Source organism: Boleophthalmus pectinirostris, unplaced genomic scaffold (genome assembly GCF_026225935.1).
Source record: "Boleophthalmus pectinirostris isolate CB_2022bp ecotype Guang Dong unplaced genomic scaffold, ASM2622593v1 HiC_scaffold_23, whole genome shotgun sequence".
Lineage (NCBI taxonomy): Eukaryota > Metazoa > Chordata > Actinopteri > Gobiiformes > Gobiidae > Boleophthalmus > Boleophthalmus pectinirostris.
Genome location: NW_026571207.1, coordinates 23,711,882 through 23,722,325, shown reverse-complemented (window position 1 = coordinate 23,722,325; position 10,444 = coordinate 23,711,882). Strand labels below are relative to the sequence as shown.

At 36.5% G+C, this 10,444-nt stretch overlaps 1 pseudogene; it reads left to right on the top strand.

Annotated features, from left to right (window-relative positions):
• Positions 1-6,798: 6,798 nt before the first annotated feature.
• On the top strand, positions 6,799-6,916 carry LOC129410748 (5S ribosomal RNA; annotated as a pseudogene).
• Positions 6,917-10,444: the final 3,528 nt, after the last annotated feature.

The following is a 10,444-nucleotide window of genomic DNA, read 5'->3' as shown; positions in this document are numbered from 1 at the left end:
GGGCTTCCTGCGGGGGAATCAATGCTCTCCTCAACCATATCCATCCTGTCTGTGCAATGAGGAAAAAACAAAAGGGCTCTGGTATTTTGCACTGCACTGATGAATGTAAACCCAATATACTCAAGTTCTCGCTCACTGAACAAAGTGGATTAGATCTTGAATAAATTGTTAGTAGCTAAGATGGATAATGCGGGATGTGTAGCGCCTGGCCAGTCATGTTATTACCAAGGAAAAATAAATAAATCAAATCCATTTGTGTCCGCTGTAAATCGCGCAGAGCAGGCCGACTCTGAAATCCCACTGAAAACAAAGGACTAAGTCTCTGCTTCCACTATGTATAAAATTGCTACTGATTACAACTTCTGAGGCTTAGACTTCACATTTTTCTTTTTTGTGAGGCCACAAAAATGCACAGATTACAATTGTGATTGCATTTGTGATCTATGTATTCAGTTCACAGTGCACATTTTAAACACACCCAGGAGCATAACATTTAAGACAACATTGAATTACAAACTATAAAGTCCCATACATAAATGATGGGATGAGATTGTTGTTAGCAAAGGACATTTCATTGCCTAAATAAATAATTGAAGCCCCACTGGACAACAGGAAAGCAACAGGAACATGGTCTGAGAGATTCCCAATAAGTCAAACAACATTATAACATGGCTTAAAGCACAAGATTCAATTGTCAACCTGGAGCTCTGGTTTGTTTCATTCACACGTGTTTGAGTAATCCTTTATTATTAGTCTGTATCTCCCAAGCTAAAAAATGCTCTGTTCCACCTTGTGATGTGATCAAGTCATAGTTTAAGTTAACAACTATCCTTCACCTTTAGTTCAGTAGAGATTAGCAATTCCAGTTCTGGAATGATACAAATGATTCTAGTGAAAGTGTATGGAGTTTAAAAACACAGATGATCACTTCACCACATGACATCACAAGGTGGGACAGAGTGTTTTCCATCTGAGAGAAGAACTCAGCTTAAATATACAGGATTTGTGTGTTAAACATGTTTGAATGAAACAAAATACAACTTCAGGTATGTTTTTGATGATGAAACAACATTACAACTAAATGAAAACTCTTTTAAATGTCTTGTGTAAAATATCTCATATCAAAACAACTAGACACAACAAAACATTTACATTTCAAGTCTACAATTTACATATACTCAGATACTGTCTATACTATTCTGCATTCTGAGTTATGACAGCTTCATCTCTCTGACTTTGAACAAAGCACTGAATCAGACAGAAAGTTCTATATAGTTGTGAACCTGGAAGTCTTTTTACATTCAGGACATGAGTGGAGCAGCGACGAGCAGATCTGATGTAGGAATGACATTGCTCTGATCTCGCTGACATCTTTACTCTGAACCTGTGATCCTGTTTTCTCTTCAACAACACTGAGTGTGAAAAGGAGTCCTGACATGACAAAATGCCAGATGTCATGATACAAAAATTACAAAAACTCGATTTTGATCATATGCAGAAGCTCAATACACTATACCCCTTTTTATTGACACAATGTCAATTTCTACACAAAGTAACAGTTTCTTTAATATTAATATGTGGTCTTACACTACACATCTGATATAGACCAAGACCATTCTAAAACTATACTTAGAGAAGCCAATATATGATCAGATATATGGCCTTTTTAAGTATTGATTTCCTATGCAAATCTACTTTTAATACCCAGAAACTTTCTCATAACCCTGACCTGATATTGTCATTGTTCAAAAATAAACCTAACATATTAACAATCAAATTAAATTATTATCTCTAACCAATGACTATTTTTTTCTCCTTTTTGAGAGGTCTACAGCCAATCCTCTGTCAATAAATGTAATTTGAAACTCTGAAAGAAATTGGGCTTTGTTTTGTGTTAAATGACAGTGATTTACTGAATCAATACTGAAAGCCATTTTATTTTGTTTTTGAAAAATGGATCAAAAATCAAGATTGATCAGTATAAGGGGGAAAAAAGTATTTATTTATTTATTTTGCCATTTTGTCCAGCCCTATCCACCTAAAGATCCTTCTTCACTTAACTCCTAACACCGTCACAGTCTGATATGGAAAGTTTCCAGTGTTCAGCTCTGAAACAATAAGTGCATTTCTGAAAAATCACTGGTGTCACTCGGGCTCCAGGCCAAACAGCTAATGGCCTCTACCTGCCTTATCAGTCTCCTGCACGTCTACCACAAACACACACACAAAGTCATGTACACACATGCACACACACACACACACATAAACAAACACACGCATACACATACACACCTCTCCTCCTCTCAGCCTGAGGTCCCTCCTGAGCCGAAGTTCAATGCTGAAGTAGAGAGATTTACTGTCTAAGCGGGTTAAGTGCAGCATTGTTGTTGATGGCAGGAGGTAAGTGTGCAGAGGGCTTTATGCACACACGGGACCTGAGTTCAAGACTTAGATGTTAATATGAGCTATTAAAACCTCTATAAGTCTATGTGCTATACAGCCAAAGTAGTATAGAGAATTTATTGTACTCATAAGAAAACTGGTTTTGTGAAGACAACAGGACTTCAGTTGTTTAAATCAGAAATATCACCCGCTTTAATCATCAAAAAAAAAAATTAAATATATATTCTGTATAATCATTAAGCTTTTGTGTAGGTATTATCATGAGCCATTTTGATTAAAGTCAGCGAGAGAAAGAGAGAGAAGTTTTGCAAAGATTCACTGTTCTACAAATATTTGCAGTGCCATTACACAAAGTATGAAAAGCATAGTTTTTAAGGAACACATTGTCCCAGCCTCATGCCTGAACTTTTAGATGTTGTTAAGTTCATAATAAGTAAAAATATGTACATATGACAGAGATGCCCACAGGCTTGTAAAAGATGACTGTCCTCACACTTTTGTGTTTTTAAATTATAAACAGAGAGACGCTTTCTGCTTTTGCTACTAAAAGGAGTTTCAAATGTCAAATGCTAGCATATTGTCCCTCTGTCATGCACCAAAAGTACAATCCTGCACAATTTGGAAAACAAATCCATCTTGTGCTTGTCCTTGTGGTAAAATAAATCATTTATCAGTCTGAGCGTAGGAGCAACACTGCACCACCACTGTCCATCAATCAACCCACAGGCCAGTTGTCCACAGGAGAGCAGTCTCTCGAGGTGACCCCTCCTACCTTCTCTGACCTTTGACCTTTCTCTCACACAACAAAGTGATGGATATCATACAAGCCTTCAGGTGACATGCATGCCTGAGTAGTAGAATAGTTTTAAGGCTTGATATTGTTTTGAACATACAACAAAGAAATGAAAATCATCTTTCCTCAAACACCCCCTATCACACATCTCTTATTAAATATTTTATCAGTTTTATCTCCTTGTTGCACAAAGCTCAAAGACGCACACACACACACACACACACACACACACAGAGCGCACACTGCAGAGTCAGGGAGTTCTAATCTAGAGCCTGGTCTGGCTTAAGAACCCTTTTCTTATCACAGTTTGTTTCTACCACAACAACCTCCAATCTTCAATGCACTCAGGTGGAAGACGAGCTAACATTAGAACTTCAAAGTTACTATATTGAGCTATAACAACAAAGTTCAAACTACATATAAGGTAAAACTAATTAAATGCACTGAGCACATTTACTCCTTGAGAAACACTTATATTGATACTTTGCAGCTGATGTCATCAACAGTCCCTGGGGGTGTGTAGCTAACTGAAAGCACTACTCTGTTAGAAGCTCTGTTACTCAAATTAGACTTAACCTCCAGCATGCTGTAACTGCAAAGTATAATATATTACAAACATCTTATTCCTCATAAAACTTTGACTTTAGCTGCTACTACTGCTGCTGTAAAACTGTGGTGCCAAACTTACTACTACTACTTACTACCGTTTACTGAGAGAGCTGTATTAGTCACTGTCCTCACTGATGATCAGGTGAATGCATCCACTCCCACCCGCCACCTGGTCGCAGTTCAAGTTTCACCATCCGCCTTCATTCATCATGCTACAGCTCTCCCACTGGGCTACTGTAAGTCTTACACTACTATAATGCTGCAATGGCCAACTTTACTGTAGTGACTGAATAAATGAACAAGCAACAATAAGTAGTAAAAATAAAACTATAAAGAATTTATGTTTAGCTGGAGAGGAAATGGACTTAACAACAATTCACATATCCAGCCAAGTATACAATGATTTGGAGCTGTCCATGGTGCTAGATAGCACAGTAATTTTGAGTCTAGACTTGCTTAGACTTAAACAAACTTTATTGATCCACAAGGGAAATTATTTGGACACACATCACAATATATTATAATAACAAAGAACAAAAATATAAACGGTAGTAATAACATGAAAATGAGGAGCAAAAATAACAAGAGACTGGTGTCAAATAAGGCATAATTATATACATATAAAAACAAAAAATATAGAGAAATACAAATATATATCTCAGCTATATACAAGATGTCCTTAAATGCTCATTTTACAGAAAAAGACAGTAAGACAGACCAGTATTGATATAACAAATATAAGTGCTATCTTTTATATTATTCAATTGTATCTAATATTTGTAGAGCTTCAGATTACTTATATAGAGCATTTAGGAATTGCATAGCAGTACGATTATGTTGAAATAGTGAATAAGAGACATGCTTTTCTTCAGTAAAAGCGCGGGGCCAGATTTATAGTGTGAAAATGGTAAGAAAGAGATTAGATGAGAAAATAGAAAGAAGCGTGTCAGTAGAGATACAACATATGCAGGGTAAAGCCGGGGCGTCTATGGACATCACTGGAATAACAAGCCTGAAGAGACTGGGACAAAAGTCGGAGCAGGCCTGTCCAAGAGGGATAAGCTAGCTCGAGGCAGGGCTTACACCAAATCCGAGAAGTCACACAAAGTCACATGTCTGTCAAATGGCTGATTATGGCAACAACTGAGTCACAAATGCATTCAAAACACTGCAAACTTTCATTTTGCAAACTCAAATATTATGTAACTGTCAGGCCAGTACAGATAAAATAGACATTTCTATTATGGTGGAGCTATAGAGAGGGAGGCAGCTGAGGTAAACCACATGGAGAAATGACAACAAAACCGTTTTCCCACTTCACAAGAAAAAAAAAACACCTTCTTTTATAACAGCTTTGCATAACTATTCTTACGGATAGGGGAAACTGTCAGTCTATTTGTGTCAAATCTCACCACCAACACAATGTTATGTATTATGTAGGATTATATTACAAAGCACAAAATGTCCCTATGTTAACTTTTTACAAGTATTAATGTTGTTTATGCAAGCACATTCAAAGACATTAATGAGGACAACTGTGAATAAGTCATTTCATTATTATTTAAATATCAATAGCATACTTGGAGTTCTGTATTGTTACATTTGCAAAGGTTTAACACACAAACCCTGAATATTTTTGCTGAGTTCTTCTCTCAAACTGAAAACACCCCGTTCCACCTTGTGATGTGATAATACAGGAAGTGCCCCACTGTGATTTAAGATCCATACACATTCACTAGAATCCTGGATGAATTCAGGAAAAAGTTAGCTGTTAACTTGAAAACTACCACTACATGACATCAGAAGGTGGAACAGAGCATTTTAAGCTTAGAAGATGTAGACAGACTAATTGCTCAAACACAAATCCAGGTACGTTTTTGATGAGGTAACTACATTTTAACACATCTTAAATCTCACAAGAGTCAATTTTGTGTAATATAGGATGTTTAATCCAAATTATAGCAATAAAACTACAAATGCAATTCACCTCAATAACACTACTAATATTGATGTCATCTTTGGACACTGTCAGGTATTTGAGAAAAAGTTAACTAAAGACATGGCTGCAGTACCATAAAGCTTAACAAGCTGCCCATAAATCTGCATATGTGTAGTTTAAGCCTGTAGTGAAGTAAAGTGCCCACATGGTAAAGACATATCCCTAATCAGATGAAGTGCTCCAGAGCAGAGAAAAGACTTGGCTTGTATGTGGATCTGCAGGTGTTAAATGTAGGCTTGCTAAATACAAGTCCTCTGTGAATACATTTCCACATTAATTAAGTGCAGAGTGCTTCTAATGTATTATTCTAGACATTTTGCACAGTGAGGTCAAAAAGGCTGACAGCCAAGTGAAGGGATTAAGGAGGTCCCTGTAAAAGAAAACATGCCATAATGAACCGAGCTGATAACATGAACTGGAGGCAGTATAGGCAGAGGGCTCAATGTCAAACAAAGACAGTCCCTCATGTATAATAACACTGTATAATTGGACCAATGAAGCAGGCCAGTTTTTCAGAAGGTGCTGTACTCAAATTAATGTTAATGTTGTTTTAATACAAACGTTACAATTTTCTGTTGAAAATAAAAGAGGCAAGCTCTCCTAGTTGGGCAAAATTATTATTATTTTGTTCATACAAATTAAATCAGAATTTATCATAGTAAAGTTTTACCAGTGCAGGGTCGAGGAATATATCATACAAGTGTGTTGGTCTTTCAAATTTAATACATTTCTAGATCTTCTTTTAGATGGTCATATATTTTGTTTTGGATATATGCAAACTATGAATATCAAATATATCACTAGAAATGCCGACTAGAAATGGCAGCCAAATGTAATGCCAAGAGAATAATATTTCATATAAGAGTAGAAAATGAAGTGGATAATTTTACAGTTTATTATTCATATTTTGCACAATACCTGAACCTCAATCAAGACATTTACAGACATGCACATTCCTGATGGACTGCCAAAATGACTGGTGAAAAGTCCTATATTATGTGGCCATACCGACTTGTCAAAGCCTGATCCCGTCACATCTCAGAAGCTAAGCAAGTCAGGGCCTGGCTAGTACTTGAATGGGAGACCAGTGGGAAAATCAGGTGCCACAGTGGGGCACCAGTTGCAAAAATTATTGTTGTGTCCTTAGGCAAGGCACTTCACCCACGTTGCCTCATATGAAAGTGGTGTGTGTGTGACTGATGGTGGTGGTCGAAGGGACCGATGGTGCTCATTGGCTGGCAGCCGTACTTCCGTCAGTCTGCCCCAAAGCAGCTGTGGCTACAATTGTACCATCACTGGGTATGGAGTGAATGAATAATGACGTGTCTTTGTGCCATATGTCTGTGAAAAGTGCTATATAAATAAAGACTGACTGACTTTATTACACAAAATTCACTCTTGTGAGCTTTAAGTCATGTCATGATGTTACTTCATCAAAAACATACCTGGAGTTCTGTTTTGTTTTATTCACACGTTTCAGTAACCTTTTATTATTAGTCTGTCTAATCTCTCTAATCTCTACGCTTCAAAACTCAAAATGCTCTGTTCCACCTTGGGATGTCATGAAGCAGCAGTTTTCAATTTAACAGCCCCTTTTATCTATTGTTTAGTACAGTTGGGCATCCAAATGATTTTAGTGAAGGTGTATGGAGTTTTAAAACACAGAGGAGCATCACATGACATGATAAGGTAAAACATGTTGTCGAAGTTTTCAGCTTGTCCAAGAAAGGGTGGAAGTAAAAGGCTAGAGACCAACTGGATGTCTTACGCAGGAGAAGTTTATTTACCATCAATAATACGGGCCCGGAGGGACCTGAAAAGTCAACATAGTATGATTTCAAAAGAGAATATAATATGATCTTTGAGTGTTCAAGCCCCTTTACTAAGCTTCCAGAGGAGGAGGTTTATAAAGCAATTGGTGAGACTATGAAGGCCATTAGACACCAGTTAGTCAGTAATATGCCACAATTTAGATAGTGGTATGCCAATGGTATGCCAAGGGAAGATCATGGTGTAAATATAGCTTTTGTGTCAATTTTAAACTTAGATGTACGCGGAAGATAAATTACTTAAATTCTCTTACAAAACAGATTGTTTTCTGTTTGAGGAACGAATTCAGCATAAATTTGCAGGATTTGTGTGTTAAATGTGTGAATGAAACATAGCGCAACTCCAGGTACGTTTCTGATGAGGAAACAACATTATAACACAGTTCAGAAGATAGCGTAGTATGTGCCCTTTAAGTATTGCAATGGAATAATCCCCATAAAGTATCAAAGAAGTTAATTTGATATATCACCAACTACTTCCTTCATTATTCCTAGATTTTATTTCAATTTTAAAGTGTTCCTGGGTTTAAACATGTGCTGAAGAAGTCCTAGTTTAAGATTATAACTTAAAGTGGACCTTCATATTCTACGTTCTCATTAACATTTGCCTGTAACAGCAGCCTGAGGCACCTGTGCGATCAGACCCAATTACTCTGAGCGGTCACATTCAGAACGACACAGGCTCCCAGTCGCTCCTCTCCTCCTGATGATCATAAACTTAATTGCAACTTTTTACAAGTACAGTCAGCTGAGTCCAAATTAAACTAGACCTTTTCTCACATGCTTTAAACTGAGAAGTTCTTTAGTACAAGTATATATACAGTATATACAGTATATATATATATATATATATATATATATATATATATATATATATATATATATATATATATATATATAGATATATATATATATAGATAGATAGATAGATAGATATATAGATATATATATATATAGATATATAGATAGATAGATAGATATATATATATATATATATATATATATATATATATATCTTGAGATGGGCTGCCTCTCCACAGATGTGACCTTGTCTCTATGGTAAAAGGTCACATTTTTATACAGCGCTTTTCCACCTTCAAGGCACTCAAAGTACTTTACACCAAGCAAGCACTCACTCACCCATTCACACACACATTCATACACCACTGTACGCAGATACTGGGGGCGAGGTCGGTTAAGGGTCTTGCCTAAGAACACAACAACAACATTCAACTGTGGGAGCTGGAATTGCACCGCTAACCTGTGGGTACGTGGATATTGACCGCTCTACTAGTGATGTTAACGTCAAGAGTGGGAATCGAACCAAGTTACTGTAACACAATACCATGGAACATACTTACATTGCCGTAAACAATGTGCAACTTTAATATCTTTTAATATAACTCTCTCAAGTCTCAAGTTTTTTTTTAAGTAACATTTGACACAAAGACGTGAAAACACACACTTCTTATGAAGCAAAATTACCATTGTAACCTCAAATTTATTTCTGCGACAATTCATGGTTGCTAGAATACCTGTGTTCTTAAAAGACAAATTAGCTTCACCTTTCGAACACCCGCTGCTCTTTCAACATGCAAAACAAATTATCCAGCACAAATTTCCACTTCCAAAATGAGGTATGAGGCATTAGGAGGGCAAACTAATCAGACACACGCGCTAATAGCTGTGCACGATGGTTTGCCCGGTGTCAGCTGTGTAGGCGGAGTGTCTCATACAGTAGATAGTGTTTCTTGGTCTCTGCAGGCGATTTTCTGTAGACGAGATTACACAGGTAGAAGACAATAACACAAGAGTCCAATTATACTGCACCAAAGAGTGAGCCTCAAATTACAAATGGCAGACAATACCAAAAGTTCAGCTGTGTCATTGACAATAAAGTTGTGTGAGAACCAGAAGGCTTACAAGAGCAGTTAGGGGCGGGAGACAAGGAGAAAAGCTGATATTCTGATTCAGCTTTCTCACAATAACAATAATCAGATCATATTTTTTGAAATCCATGTGAAATGTGCTAAAAGATGTCAATAAATGTCTTGGTTGAGGTTCAAGTATTGCTGAAAAAGTGAAAGGACTGTATAATTATCCACCAAAGTGCAGAAATATCACTTAATACTCCTTTTATGGAAGATTTTTTATTTTTTGTCAGCTCTTTCAGAGGCCTTTGAAATGGTTTCTCGTTGAGTATTATACTCAGCATTTTAATTTAGGGAACTTCTCTCAGACACAAACAGAAAATACTCCACCTTGTCATGTCATGTGGTAATACAGGAAGTGCTCCACTGTATTTTTAAACTCCATACACCTTCACTCAAACCATTTGGATCATTTCTAACATGGCTTAAAGCTCACAAAAGTCAATATTCTGTAATATGAGACCTTTAAGGATTCTAAGGTTTTTAAATTTGAGGAGTTCAAAGTTTTCTTAGAAAATACAAACACTATATTTCAGATCACAGAGTGTAATAAATAATGTGGAGACCCCTGACCACAGGACCCATCTTATATCACTCTGACAAGGCCAAGAACACTCTGGGTTTTATGATGCAGCCCTTACACCTGTCTGGTCTTTTATCATATGGGATTTTGTATTGACAATTAAGTATCTATTTCTCTGAACACTGAATTCACTAATGTTTATTGTACTTTGTCAGATATAATTTTAAGACAGTATTATATTCTTCATAAGGTTTACAAGTTTAACATGTCAATAGCACATCATTTCGACGTCAAAATTTGTCATTTTTTATTAGTTTTTCTTTTATATATTTTGTTTTTACTGTGTTTTATCACTTG